Raw genomic sequence first — 15,255 nt, 5'->3', positions numbered from 1 at the left:
TTTACGGGATTTTTAATTTCATTTAGGGATAACGGGGATATGTTTGCCAACGACGGGATAACTTAAACCGTCAGAGAGAAACAGAACAGTCGCTGAAGAGAGAGAGAATATAGAATAGAATGCTTTTGGGCGTGATACGTGAGGTGTCAGTGACAGTGTAGTGTGTAGTTACCGAACGTGGATGCACTGTCAGTTTATTTGTTTGTTAGTGTCCCGATACAGTGACAGAACTCTGGTGATAAACAGGTATGTATTGTTGGATACCCTATCATTATATCCTGTTGATCCCTTGATGGGAAATTCGCAAACAATTCCCTCAAAGGAAAGTTAGTTGTACCTAAGTTTGTAAACAGTTCAAAACTCTTCTAAATATTCTTATTAGGTATTAAATTACATGAATTCCTAGATTACGTTTATATTGGTAAATAGGTGCAGTAAGACATTTTGAACATGATGCCATACCTAAAATAAAAGTTTTAATTGAGAATTGAACAATTAAAAAAATATGGTAGTGGACTACATAAAATCACACACATAGATGTGAAGAATTGTCGTGTTGATATCCTATTTGAATATTAATTTTACTTCGACTCTTAGGTTTGCTGCTAGGAGAAGGTATCTATTTTTACTATCATTTATCAATCATTGGGATGGAGACGGCACCTAGGTAATAAAGTGTGTTTTTTGGATTTAATTGAAATATTAATAGATTGTTATGAAATAAAGAAATTTACAAAATTGTATTAAAATATCTCCATAAACAAGTAAGTTACAGTAATCAACAACAGTTAAGATATTCTCCATAAAAATAATATGCAGATTTTAAATTTACATTTTTTTTTAATTTTCTCCGTAACCATTAGGCGCATAACAATGTTTCAATTACCTGAACTATTATATTTTAGGCTCTACAAAATAGTTTGCAAAGAAATTAAAAAAAAAAAATATTTTTGAGGTAAACAACAGGAAACCCCAATTTGTACATCATAAAACCTTTCCCATATTTCAATCATTCTGGTTCTAATATTATGAAGGTTCACATGTGTTACAGAATGTCATTAAAATGTTGGTCTAGGGACATTAAAACAAAAAGTAAATCAGTCCCTCCCTGGTCTAGGTTTTACCATGAAACCTACGGTACCGGTAATAGTTTATTCCCTGTAAGAAAATTCGCTAAAATATAGACTTTTTGTAAAGTATAGCAGCTTTTGAGTCGTAAACAAATTGCCTTTTCAACAAATAAAAGAGAAAATAGACAAGGTGTAGCACAATCTGAAAATGGCTAATTCATCTGTTCATTAAAAAAAAAAAAATTGGTGCATGTAGATTTGTTGTACCTACAAAAAATAACCATGTATCTATGTATTCTACTGCAGTATCTAAAAGTTAGTCTAGTAACAATTACTTATTATTAGTTTAGTAATTAATTTACTAAACAAAATGATATCCTGCTTCTTGCACTGTGAATAATAAAAAAAAAAATTAAAAGTAAAAATGACCTAAAGTAACTCATGTTATATTTAAATTCAACACCATTATTTTAGTTTAGCATACTCTTGTTAGAAAAATTGACTACTGTATTAGCAATTAGACATTATAACTTAACTGTATTTGCTTTTATTTTAAGATGTTTTAAAAAAGCAAAACTGCATACATGCATTTAGTTTTGAGCTTTAAAAGATGCATAGCAATGGGATCTATGTCATTAAAATTAAAAAATCAGAGATCATTTATAGAGTCATCATTTTGTCAATTAATAATTTGTGTTATGTTTGCTATTAACAGAAATTCCAGGTTTCCTTACCATAACAAATAATTGTATATTCACAACACTAATGAAGTGCAAAGTTCGTTGCCTTTAACCAACTCACTCCGTCATAATGTAAAGAAACTTAAACCTTATTTTTAAGAAGAACGGCAAATGCCAGTCCTTACAATAACATCCAACTATTATCATTATCAATGTTATTTAATAATTTTCATTGGGCCACTCTAAGTCTGTTTAAACCATTTAAACCACCTTTTCTTTCACAAATATGTTTATTCTCATTAGGCCTACTTTCTCTTTTCCCTACCCTTTTACCTTTATATTTATCATGCTTTATTTCTCCTTAAGCTATTTTATTCAACACATTCTACAACTAAACAGAACAATATATTTTTAACATTATGATAGTCACATAATTGTAACTAAGCATAACCTGCAAGTATAAAAAATTTAAATATTTATTTTAAGTTTTAATTTTAACCTTTGTAACTTGTTACACAACTATACTATAACTTACACAAAGTTTAAGGTGACTTAAAACATGATTTTAGAATGGAAACCACTCTATTCATGCAGATTCAGACCCAAATGTCAAAGATCAGTATGATGATGTCACTCTAGTTTCTATTTTTCCCATCACCATTTTAGACAAGGTTAGTCAACTGGAGGAGAAATTTCAATTTCTAAGGAATCAGAAATTATAATAATTTATAAATAAAAATACTTTTTAAAAATGCCACGTTTTTAAACACACTAAAAAGTATAAAATAATTTATAAAATGTTGAGAGAATAAATACTTGCAAGATTTAAAACGAAAAACGTGGGGCGCATGCTGATTTACAATTAACTTCCCCTATTGAAATATTATGATCCATTGCATGCGCCCCACGTTTTTCGTTTTTAATCTTACAAGTATTTATTCTCTCAACATTTTATGCATTATTTTATACTTTTTAGTGCGTTTAAAAACGTGGCATTTTTAAAAAGTATTTTTATTTATAAATTATTTTCTAGTTTTTAGTTTTTAATGTGTAAATATGTTAAATCTATTTTATATAGCCTCTTAATACATAACCAAAACCCTAAACCTTATTATCTGTAATCAGATGTTTTATCTTTACTTTGAAATGATTGTTTTATATTATTAGAACTAGCTGTGTACCCGTTCTACGCACGGGGATCTTATAATATTCAGTTGAAACCTTCTTATATAACGAACAGCAGTTGGTTTGCATATTTTAAGATATGCTGGCCAAACTATTATACATAGCTTCATTTTATGTTGTTTTTTGTTGTTCCGGATCGGTATGACAATCAATAAAAGGTTAAATTACCTCTGTGTCTGCCGGTCGATCCTATAACGGTAGGCTTACTTTTATTTTTACTATCTGATCTCGTTTGCATGGCTCAATCACGTCCTGGTTGAAGTTCGTTCGCTACGCTCACTCACCTGTATGTTGGAGCTCGTTCGCTGCGCTCACTTTCCTTCAGGTTAGCTCGTTCGCTACGCTCACTTGCCTTCAGGTTAGCTCGTTCGCTACGCTCACTCGCCTCCAGGTTGCAAATTAGCTGTTGTCATAAATGTAAAAGAAATAATAGTGCTAGTGCTGCACCCTGTTGGTAATCCTTGTAACTTTAATGCTATTGAACATCACAGAACAGAACCAACTTGTTTAATTGAAACAGCTGTTAAGATTCAATAATTTCATTTCTCATAAGGTTAACATGGGCTTCCAGAAATTCCACGTCAAAAATCGACAAAAACTTGATTTTCAAGGGTTTACTGTTAAATATCTAACTGTCTCATATTCGATGAAATACGTCTAAAACCATCTCATATATGTATAGTATTTGGAAAATAAGTTTCAGGCGGGACAGTGCTATAGTTATTGAGGAGTAGTTGTAATAAAGTGCGTATTTTAGCGTTACCAAGAGAATGACAGATAGACAGACAGACAGACAGACAGACAGACAGACAGAAATTGAGATAAGGTTTGATTCGGTTTCTCTGACCTATGAAATGTAAAAATAACCAAAAAGTTCATTATTCTAAGCAATGTACAGACAAAACTCTAATTTTATTTATATAGATATCTCGGGAGCAGAACCTGTACCTCTTAACCTCTGCTCTTCTAACTGTCAAATTTAAGTATTTACAGCTGACTTAAATTAATTTATATGTTTACATTCTTTTAAAATGTAAACATGGAAAATTTGGAAGCCAAAGGAGCGTAGCCCAAGAGAAATATGAAAATTAAATGATATAATATTGCATTGTCATCCATTTGTGAGCTATGTTTCAAGTTTCAAGTCTCTAGCTCATCGGGAACTTCGTTTAAAATTGATATCAAAATTTGTAGGAAAGCGAGCTAATAAAAACAAGCCCATGGGGCGTAGTCCAAGGGAAACATGAAAATTAAATGATATAATATTGCATTGTCATCCATTTATGAGCTATGTTTCAAATTTCAAGTCTCTAGCTCATCGGGAAGTATCAAAATTTGCAAGAAAGCGATTTAATAAAAACAAGCCCATGGGCCGTAGCCCAAGGGAAATATGAAAATTAAATTATATAATATTGCATTGTCTTCCATTTGTGAGCTATGTTTCAAGTTTCAAGTCTCTAGCTCGTCGGGAAGTTAGTATACAATTGATTTCAAAATTTGTACCGGGCAAGAAAGCGAGCTAATAAAAACGTTTTAAAAAGTGTTTCCTTTGTTATTTCCCAACCTAATAATATTTCCTACCTCCCATCCCAATGACTATCCTATGGTTATGATGGTAGCGATTTCCATTTATGTTTTATTTGATCCGAACACATATTTTGCTTGTTTTTTTTATTAGCTCGCTTTCTTGTCCGGTACAAATTTTGCAATCAATTTTATACTAACTTCCCGATGAGCTAGAGACTTGAAACTTGAAACATAGCTCACAAATGGAAGACAATGCAATATTATATAATTTGATTTCCATATTTCCCTTGGGCTACGCTACGCCCCATGGGCTTGTTTTTATTAACTCGCTTTCTTGCAAATTTTGATACTTCTCGATGAGCTAGAGACTTGAAACTTGAAACTTAACTCACAAATGGATGGCAATGCAATATTATATCATTTGATTTTCATATTTCCCTTGGGCTACGCCCCACAGGCTTGTTTTTATTAGCTCGCTTTCCTACAAATTTTGATATCAATTTTAAACGAAGTTCCTGGTGAGCTAGAGACTTGAAATTTGAAATATAGCTCACAAATGGATGACAATGCAATATTATATCATTTAATTTTCATATTTCCCTTGGGCTACGCCCCATGGGCTTCCAAATTTTTCATGTTTACATTTTGAAAGAATGTAAATATATCAATTAATTTAAGTCAGCTGTAAATACTTAAATTTGACAGTTCGAAGACCAGAGGTTAAGAGGTACAGGTTATGCTCCCAAGAGATTCTTTATACAAACAAACATTTAAAAATAAAGATAAACAATCTGATTACATATAATGGCGTTTGTTAATAATGTCAAATGTTATTTATTTAGTATTCTATAACGTAAACAATAAATTAAATAGATTGATATATTTATAGAGGTAGGCCATACATTCAATGTAATACATAATTATATGAAAAGAAACTCAAATAAGCCTTAGATTTCCCACATGCATCTGTGTTAATCTGATATAGATGCATGAAATAGATTTAACATCCTCACACTTAAAAACTAACTAGGTGGCGTTCGCAGAGGCATCCACAAAATTGAGCGGAGTCATCAAGGGCTCATATTATATTGTTTTTGTCTTACTGCAGTAAAAACAGTATTTTTTCATGCATGCGCTGCGGGTCTAAAGTAGCATTTTTAATATTTAGGGAGTAAAAATCGTTTTTAGCCTCTATGGAGTAAAAATCAGCTGTTGTCAACTCAGTTGTAAATTTCGATTGTAAACGATTGCATGTATCGAAAATATGTATCGATTTGTGCTTCGTAATCATTTTTGATATATTACAGTCTACAGTCTCTTCCCGTAGCATTTTAGCATTGCAGATACATTAATCCATTCCCAAACTCAACACTGCTCACATTTACTACTTCCTTCACCACACCCTACGTCGTGGACCTGTTTCCCTCTCTTCCCATAGCATTTTAGGATTGCAGATACATTAATGTAATTGCCAAAGACAGTTCCCACACTCTGCGCTGTTATCCTTACTACTTCCTTCACCATTTACTACGTCATTGGCCTGTTTCCTTCCTTTCTCATAGCATTTAAGTATTACAAATTCACTTATCCATCTGCTCAAACGGTTCCCCCACTCTGCACTGCCAGCCTTTACTACTTCCTTCACCACTTACGTCGTGGACCTGTATTCATCGCTTTCCATAGCATTTTAGTATTTTAGATACGTTAATCTAATTGCAACAAACATCCCCACTGTCCGTACTGCTAGACTTTACTACTTCTTTCACAATTTCCTATGTCTTGGGCATGCTTCCATCCCTTCTCATAGCATTTCAGCATTGCAGATACATTAAAACTGCTACAAACGGTTTCCAGTTCCCACACTCCACACTGCTCACCTTACTACTTCTTTCACCTGTTCCTACGTCGCGGATCTGTTTCCCTCTCTTCCCATAGCATTTTAAGATTGCAGATACCTGAATCTAATCGTCATAAACAGTTCCCACACTCCGGACAGCTCGCTTTGACTACTTCCTTCACCACTTCCTACGTCACGGGCCTGTTTCCCTCCCTTTCCCATAGCATTTTTGATTGCCCATACCCTTATCTAATCGTCATAATAGTTCCAACACTCCGGACAGCTCGCCTTGACTACTTCCTTCACCACATCCTACGTCGCGGACCTGTTTCCCTCCCTTCCCATTGCACTTAAAGATTGCAGATACCTTAATCTAATCGTCATAAACAGTTCCCGCACTCCGGACTACTCGCCTTGACTACTTCCTTCACCACTTCCTACGTCGCGGACCTGTTTTCCTCCCTTCCCATAGCATTTAAGGATTGCAGATACCCTAATCTAATCGTCATAAACAGTTTCCACACTCCAGACTGTTCACCTTTACTACTTCCTTAACCTCTTCATACGTCACGAACCTCAAGCTAGTGTCGTCATTTGATTATAGTACCTGGGGACCGAGCTTTGCTCGGGGAAAATCATTAGTTCACTCTGAAAACACCGTAGTATTGGAGATACATAAATCCACACATCTACATCCTACACAATTTCCTACGTCATGGACCTGTTTCCCTCCATTCCATAGCAGTGAAAAGATTGCAGATACCTTAATCTAATCGTCATAAACAGTTCCCACACTCCGGACTACTCGCCTTGACTACTTCCTTCACCACTTCCTACGTCGCGGACCTGTTTCCCTCCCTTCCCATAGCATTTTAGGATTGCAAATACCTTTATCTAATCGTCATAAACAGTTCCCACACTCCGGACAGCTCACCTTGACTACTTCCTTCATCACTTCCTACGTTGCGGACCTGTTTTCCTCCCTTCCCGTAGCATTTTAGGTTTGCTGATACCATAATCTAATTGTCGTAAACATTTCCAACACTCCGGACAACTCGCCTAGACTACTTCCTTCACCACTTCCTACGTCGCGGACCTATTTTCCTCCCTTTCCATAGCATTTTAGAATTGCAAATACCTTAATCTAATCGTCATAAACAGTTCCTACACTCCGGACAGCTCACCTTGACTACTTCCTTCATCACTTCCTACGTCGCGGACCTGTATTCCTCCCTTCCCGTAGCATTTTAGGTTTGCTGATACCTTAATCTAATTGTCATAAACATTTCCAACACTCCGGACAACTCGCCTAGACTACTTCCTTCACCACTTCCTACGTCGCGGACCTATTTTCCTCCCTTTCCATAGCATTTTAGGATTGCAAATACCTTAATCTAATCATCATAAACAGTTCCCACGCTCCAGACAGCTCGCCTTGACTACTTCCTTCACCACTTCTTACGTCACGGACCTGTTTCCCTCCCTTCCCATAGCATTTTAGGATTGCCCATACCCTTATCTAATCGCCATAAACAGTTCCCTCACTCCTGACAGCTCGCCTTGACTACTTCCTTCACCACTTCTTACGTCGCGGACCTCTTTCCCTCCCTTCCCATAGCATTTTAGGATTGCCCATACCCTTATCTTATCGTCATAAACAGTTCCCACACTCCGGACAGCTCGCTTTGACTACTTCCTTCACCACTTCCTACGTCACGGGCCTGTTTCCCTCCCTTTCCCATAGCATTTTTGATTGCCCATACCCTTATCTAATCGTCATAATAGTTCCAACACTCCGGACAGCTCGCCTTGACTACTTCCTTCACCACTTCCTACGTCGCGGACCTGTTTCCCTCCCTTCCCATTGCACTTAAAGATTGCAGATACCTTAATCTAATCGTCATAAACAGTTCCCGCACTCCGGACTACTCGCCTTGACTACTTCCTTCACCACTTCCTACGTCGCGGACCTGTTTTCCTCCCTTCCCATAGCATTTTAGGATTGCAGATACCCTAATCTTATCGTCATAAACAGTCCCCACACTCCGGACTGCTCGCATTTACTACTTCCTTCATATCACTTCCTACGTCACGGACCTGTTTCCCTCTATTCCCATAGCATTTTATGATTGCCTTTACTACTTCCTTCACTACTTCCTACGTCACGGACCTGTTTCCTTCCCTTCCCATAGCATTTTAGGATTGCAGATACCTTAATGTATTCGTCATAAACAGATCCTAGACTTCGCACTGCTACCCTTGACTACAATGTATCGAGTAATCTTAAGTATAATCTTTGCTCAATATTAACAAGTGATGTTTTTCCTTTTGTACTGTATTTGTAATTTCCTAGTATACTGTGGGTAGTTGGCTTATTATGAACACATGCTAAAACTTCAAATCTTTTGTTTACTTTTTACTTGTTATTAAATTCAGCCAACATGGTTACCTAGCAACCCATAAGACTAATGTTAAGAAAATGTGATTTTCAGTTTCATTTTTCTACGGATTCCTGAGAGACTTTTTTAACGCCATATAGATGTTGGCACTCACCGATATGGTCTTTATCACCATGCAAAATTTGAAAACGATTGATTCAGCCGTTTAGGAGGAGTTTGCGTATTACGAAATGCATAAAAGTCGACGTATAAGAGCTTCGCTCGCTTCGCTCGCTCCGCTCAAAAAGTAGAAAATAATTTATAAATAAAAAACTTTTTTAAAACAAAACGTTTTTAAACGCACTAAAAAGTAGAAAATAATTTATAAATATGAGTAGAAATACTTTTAAGATTTAAAACGAAAAACGTGGAGTGCATGCAACTGATAATAATACATTATTTAGTTCAATAGGTGAAGGTAATTGTAAATTATCTATTGCATGCACAAACGCATATTTTGCTTGTTTTTAAGTCTTGATTTGTTCTTTTCATACTCTAGTTCAGTTCATTGTTAACACTATTCAACTTACACTGCACTTCATGAATAAAGATTACTTTACCAAACTCATTTCATTTACTTTTCATGCATGCAGACTTCCCATGCAACTGGAGAATTTAAATCCTCTTTTGGTGTGTGTCATTTGGTTTGATTTAAATGTGACACTGAAGTGCTAATGCGATAAACCTTTTTCTTTATTTGCTATGGGTATTTTGTAATACATTGGAAATATTTTATAAGAAATATTATCACAAGTAAGAGTAAGAAATAAATTTTATAAAATGATTCCATTTTAAGGACAAATAAATTGTTTTTACGATTGAAAATCTTAACAAGACATAAAATGAATACCATTGTGAATTAATATAAGTATAAAAGTAAATGTTTGGTTTGTATTTTATTTACCAAACAAAAAAAAATATTAAATTATACTGTACCTATATAGATTCTTTTGTAACACTAAGTTAGTCCATAATGGGGTTTTCATCCCACTATGTAAACATAAACATCAATTAGCTTTTATTGTGACTACCTCTGAATGAACCTGGCTAAGTTCAACGTCTTGTAGAAATAATGATAAGTCGACTTTGTTAACTAAGCTATTATATTGAACCCTCATTCATTATAGGCAATGTGATTTTAGATTTTTGATCCATTCAAGTCGTGACTTGGCTGACAGTAAGTTTTCAACTTTAATTCTAGCATTTTATCTTAAGGTGGGGTTTGTTTGTAATTAAAGAGAAATAAAAACTTGAATGTGGCTCAGAGAGTAGCAGTAGCTTCCTTAATTATTTATATCTACATAAAATATACTTCTACCATCGTCTTTACAACTAAAGAAGACAATCCCATCTGCTGTTTGGTACCGCAGACTACATTACATATTTTAGGTGTTTTAATCTAAAAAAAGTTTACTTGCAAATTATAAATTTAAAGTAAATTTTTTGGAAACATTTGGTCAAAATTAAAAAAAATAGAAATCTGGTTGTAAATGCAGCTACTTAGTAGGTAGCATTGGTTGATTTGTCAATGTTGTAAGTACTTTAGCTGTGTGTGGAATATTTTTTTGGTTCTCACATACTACAAATGTAGACAAAATATAATGAAAAATGTACACAAAATATAATGTGCATTTATTCAAATGTCTTTTTAAACTCAAAACACTCATCCTCTTGTTAAAAAAAATGTCACTTTGCTGACAAGCTGTAGGCCTACAAATATCTAATTTCACAAAATTATTTATAACTCTTTTCGATTATTGCTACACTGATGGGTTGTTTTGGTTATGATTTTGATTCTGGGTACTGAAGTAGACATGGACCAACTGTTGCCAAAACATGCTCAAAATGGAAATCGTTGAGTGAGTCACTCGACTTACAGCGTGTGACAGACTAAAATTCTACTTTCTCCTTTAGTCTTTGTCACTGAGATAGCTATGAAGTGCCATTAAAGATGATAGCTTACAAAAAAAGTCAACTTGTGTGTTTTTATGATACATCCTGTCAAATTCATGATAGGAATCATCCTATCAATTTAACCTGGTTAAAAAAGGTCTCCGATAGCAATCAGTAACTTACATCATCGCACTATTTTGTTGTCTCAATAATTCAACTTCAACAATTTTGTTTCAAAAACTGACAACAACTTTGACATGGATTGGGATGGAATGTCAATAGTGAAAGATTACGATTAGTTTTCTCTATCAAAGCAATAAAGTTACTGTATGTGCAATGGAAATATTTAATCTGTGACTTTAGAAACAGAGGGCCTCCAGTTGGAGGTTAAGATTGTAGTAGGGTTGGTTTAGAAACAGATATGAAAAGTGAGGGAAATGAAATGACCTCTGACTCCCATGATCAGCTGATCTTTCTCATTCTCTATCTCTCTCTTGTCGGCTGGCTTTCAGTAGACGACACAACACCCACAAGCCACTTAATTCTTTACTTGACCTTTGGAGTTGTCTGTCTATTGAACCTACTCGCGCTAAAAAATACATTGTGTTTTTTACAATAGTAGACCTACATATTTTTTCGGTAATTGGAAATCGGTACTTTAACTCTAATTTTAATATTCAATACAATAACTTTGCTTATTTTGAATTATTAAGCAGATGTGATATGTAGGGTACAGCTTTTATTGTATTTGATTACTAAAGAAGCCAACCCTTTCATGACAATTGAAAGCACTTAAATTAAACCGGGTAGAACCCACTTGGGCTTTTCTTTCAAATCAAAGGTTTTTGCTTTGGTATTTCAATTAGATTAGTTTTTATACAGGGTGGGGCAGGGAAGTATCCCTAATTTTGAAGGTGCATTAAAAGACAACCAAGAATATTAGAACCAAACTTTATATTGGGATTAAAAGGTTACATCTGGGAGTTTATTTTAATATAACTTTACTTGGTTTTAAACAGCATATCCTGCATGTGGTGTCCCTAATCGTAAATACACTGCCGTATTCTGGTTCTGGAGTTCATTATAACTTTGTGAAGTATGTGTTGTGGAAAGAGGCAAAATTCGAGGTGAATTGCATCCTTCAAGGCATCTAGGGTCTTCCCTTGAACTACCCTAGGCTTAGCATCACTCCAATAGAGCACATTCTGCTTATTTACCCGCTCCAGGAATATGGAAGTGTGCCTCGTCACTAAACAAAACCCGAGCAACATGAGACAATCCCGCAATTAAGATTTCACATGCCTGCATTCGTTGTTGCCAGTCCCGTTGTGTGAGTTCATGATCAACTACAAGCTTGTATAGATGGAGGTGTAGGTCCTCATGGAGAATACGAGGCACAGTAAGATTAGGCAACGCCAGCGCGGATGCATGTTTACAAGCAGAACGTTGAGAAGACTGCAAAATTATTGATCTTCTGCCAAGGTAAACGTTTTCAGGAGTTCAGATGGTTCTTTGAGCACCAAATATCCTTTGCAATACACCACCACGTACACGGAAGTCCTTCGCCCACACCAAAATGTAACAGCTTTGCGGCAGGCCATCCGATAACAAGTTTGCAGCACAAGCTAGCTGTATAGCAACAATAGACTGATTTTTTTTTTTTTTAATGCATCTCGAGTGCAAAAGCACATTGCTCACTCAAGTAAGCCATGTCTACAACTGAAAGTGATATTCTTAGAAAATCCCAAAGCAACAGCGTCATTTGAGCCTAACCCCATTCCTCCAGTACACCCATACTACTCACAGAGCCATCTTAAAAGTAGGGATATTTCCCTGCCCCACCCTGTATAACAAACTCTAATCTAGGTAAAATTTAACAAATTTGATAGGTACTCTTTGTTACATAAAACCTTAAACATACAAATGAAAAAAGGATAAAATAACTGTCTAGATTTGGTTTCTTTCTATGATAAGTCATTTTATCTTATTTTCAGAACTAGCTGTGTGCCCGTTCTACGCACGGGGATCTTATCATAGTCAGTTAAAACCTTCTTATATAAAGCTCAGCAGTTGGTTTGCATACTTTCAGATATGCTGACAAAACTATTCCTTCGCAAATACAGTATCTGACAGTTTCAAGCCAAAACTAATACTTCGCAATTAAATGTCACCCGGATCTTGTTGGTCCATATGTTATATCCAATGATTAAACTAAATAAACGGTATCAGCATTCTGACACATACTTTCTCCCATAAGTTTGTCAACAACCTTTATCATGTGTAAGCGGTGAGAGTAAATATACGGAAATGGGATTTGTACAATTTTGTTCAGAACTTAAAGGACTATAACATAATGGTTAAAAGTATTTAAGGTACTACCTCAACCTCTTAATTTAACACTTTATTCGGGTTGACATTTTCATTATCAAGGCGCTCTTGTCCTTTCCGTGAAACATTGAGAAACAAGGACATTAATGCGTTACCATCATACATACACACAAAAATACCGAACTTAATTAGGGAATCTGCTACGCTTTAAGCATAAAAAGGTACATATAAAATTAGTACTTGAAATCTTTGTTAATGCCATAAAATTTGATCATAACAATTCATATTTGCTTGGACCGGAGATGACTCGAAATTCTGTCGAAATGCTATCTGAATCGGTTTGCTATATGAAATGAAGTACAGTAGGCCTACTATAGACGATTTAGATTGGTAATTTGTAATAAAAATTACCAAAATAGGCCACGAACTATTGATACATAAACAACGTTCAAAGTGTTTGAACAATTCATGATGGTTTGCTGAATAAATGTTTTACTAAAATGCGTTATAGTTTTCTTAGCATAACATTTTGGAATCCAGACAGAAAAAGCAAAAATTATATAGTTAAGACATCAATTAAATTGAATAGGCATACGCCTGTAATAAATAAGGTGCAACACCAACGATAACTAATTTGTAAATTACTGTGATGTGTTGGTACGTAAAAATGATTCTTGCTGCTACTAAAGGTTAAAAGGAAAAGAACCAGTTCCGTACCAAAAACCAACGTTAAGAACTGTAGTACAGCCGACCAATTATATGCGTTAATCAAGGTTATTGATCTCTTGGTTTTGGATTTTCTCGTAAAAAGTTATCGGCAATCAAAGTTATTTCCCATTAATTGCTTTATTTGTACACAACTCTTAATGTAAACTTATCGGTGTCAGTTTGAAAAAAACCTTATACAACATAACTTTCTGTTATTTAATAGATTACGTATTCTCTAAACAATGGTTGCTGGTATATATATTAACATTATAAGGAAATGTGACAAAAATCACACAACGTTGGGTTTTTGGACGTTTATAATTTTATTTCTTAAGTACCTAGGTAGGCCGTGTATTCTATCGAAAAGTACCGGTATCAAGGATCGTTGTCGAAAGGGTTGTTATAAATAATTGGGTAAGCATACGTACCACACGTACCCAAGAGAAGGGCTATGGGCCTATTGGCTGTATGGTCCAGATTGCATCACACGGTGAGTAGGAACTATTGACTTTATATAGTCAATGGTAGGAACAGAAAGTGACACACTGGAAAATCGAGTTCAGCATCATCCGTAAACCTCTGTTACAATCACCCACTGCAGTTGTAATTTTTTGCTTTACACTTTACACAACCGCCATTGAAGAGCCGTCAATGAGTGGAACATTGTTTCTAAGCTATTGGCGACGGTCATTAGTAAATTTAAGTTTCCCAGCCGTATACAACACTGATTCAATCTTTATTCAATGTCTTCTTTCTGGTTATCAAAACTCCAAAACAATTTTATACACATATTTCTGGTTCCTGACCTGGATGATGCCTGGTTATTTAATTTACGGTTACACTATATTATTCCACTTGCGATTAATTAAATCCTTTATGTAATAAAAACGTTTTTAATCTCACTTGGATGGGATTTGCCTTCAAAACGTGATCAGAAATGGTTGTGGTGTTTGTAAACAACATTTGTAAACATTTCAGTGACAGCTAGAAAAAATAATCTTGATCCGAACAGCTGTTCGTTGTTTCATAGATGATTATGTGATACAAATTGGAAGAAAACTTGACAAAAATCGCACAAAACTGCATTTTTGAACGGCCGTAATTTTAATTACAAAGTAGTGAGACCAAATTTTAATGGCTAAAGACACTCTCGCCAATCCAGTGAATACATTAAAATGACTTGGGTCTTGATAGGTGTGACATGTGACATTTATTCTGTCTTAAATCAGATGATGTAATATTTATTATTATTATTGTTTGTTGTGTTTATGTTAGTTTTGGAGTTTTTATGGTGAGTTCTATTAAAAACCAGTGTTCAGTACCAATAAATAAATATAATTTATGAAGCTTTATCATTGGTGGCAGCGGTAAAGGTAATATACAAACTTAAATAGAATAATGGACCTTTTAAAACCTCCGTCAGCTATTGATTTAAATAGCAACACATTAAATGAATGGACTAAGTTCAAGCAAAAATTTCTGTTGTACCTGGAAGCAACTGAAAAATCTAAAAAGTCGGGGAAAATCAAAGTTGCTTTACTGCTATGTTTAATGGGGGATGGTTGCCTAGACATTTTCAACACCTTTGA

The 15,255-nt window shown here is 34.9% G+C and overlaps 1 protein-coding gene across 1 annotated transcript in view; it reads left to right on the top strand.

The window, feature by feature from the left end:
* Positions 1 to 210: 210 nt before the first annotated feature.
* LOC128999922 (multiple inositol polyphosphate phosphatase 1-like) overlaps positions 211 to 15,255 on the top strand; it is a 35,931-nt gene continuing 20,886 nt past the window's right edge. The window contains exons 1-2 of the mRNA XM_054426706.1: positions 211 to 246; positions 9,880 to 9,914. The gene's annotated coding sequence lies outside the window, so the exon portion shown is untranslated. The remainder of the gene's footprint in view (positions 247 to 9,879; positions 9,915 to 15,255) is intronic.

This window comes from Macrosteles quadrilineatus, unplaced genomic scaffold (genome assembly GCF_028750875.1).
Source record: "Macrosteles quadrilineatus isolate MER2022 unplaced genomic scaffold, UCM_ALF_1.0 Scaffold_8__2_contigs__length_117827958, whole genome shotgun sequence".
Lineage (NCBI taxonomy): Eukaryota > Metazoa > Arthropoda > Insecta > Hemiptera > Cicadellidae > Macrosteles > Macrosteles quadrilineatus.
Note: the sequence above shows the minus strand (reverse complement) of the source record. Positions and strands in the feature narration are given on the sequence as shown.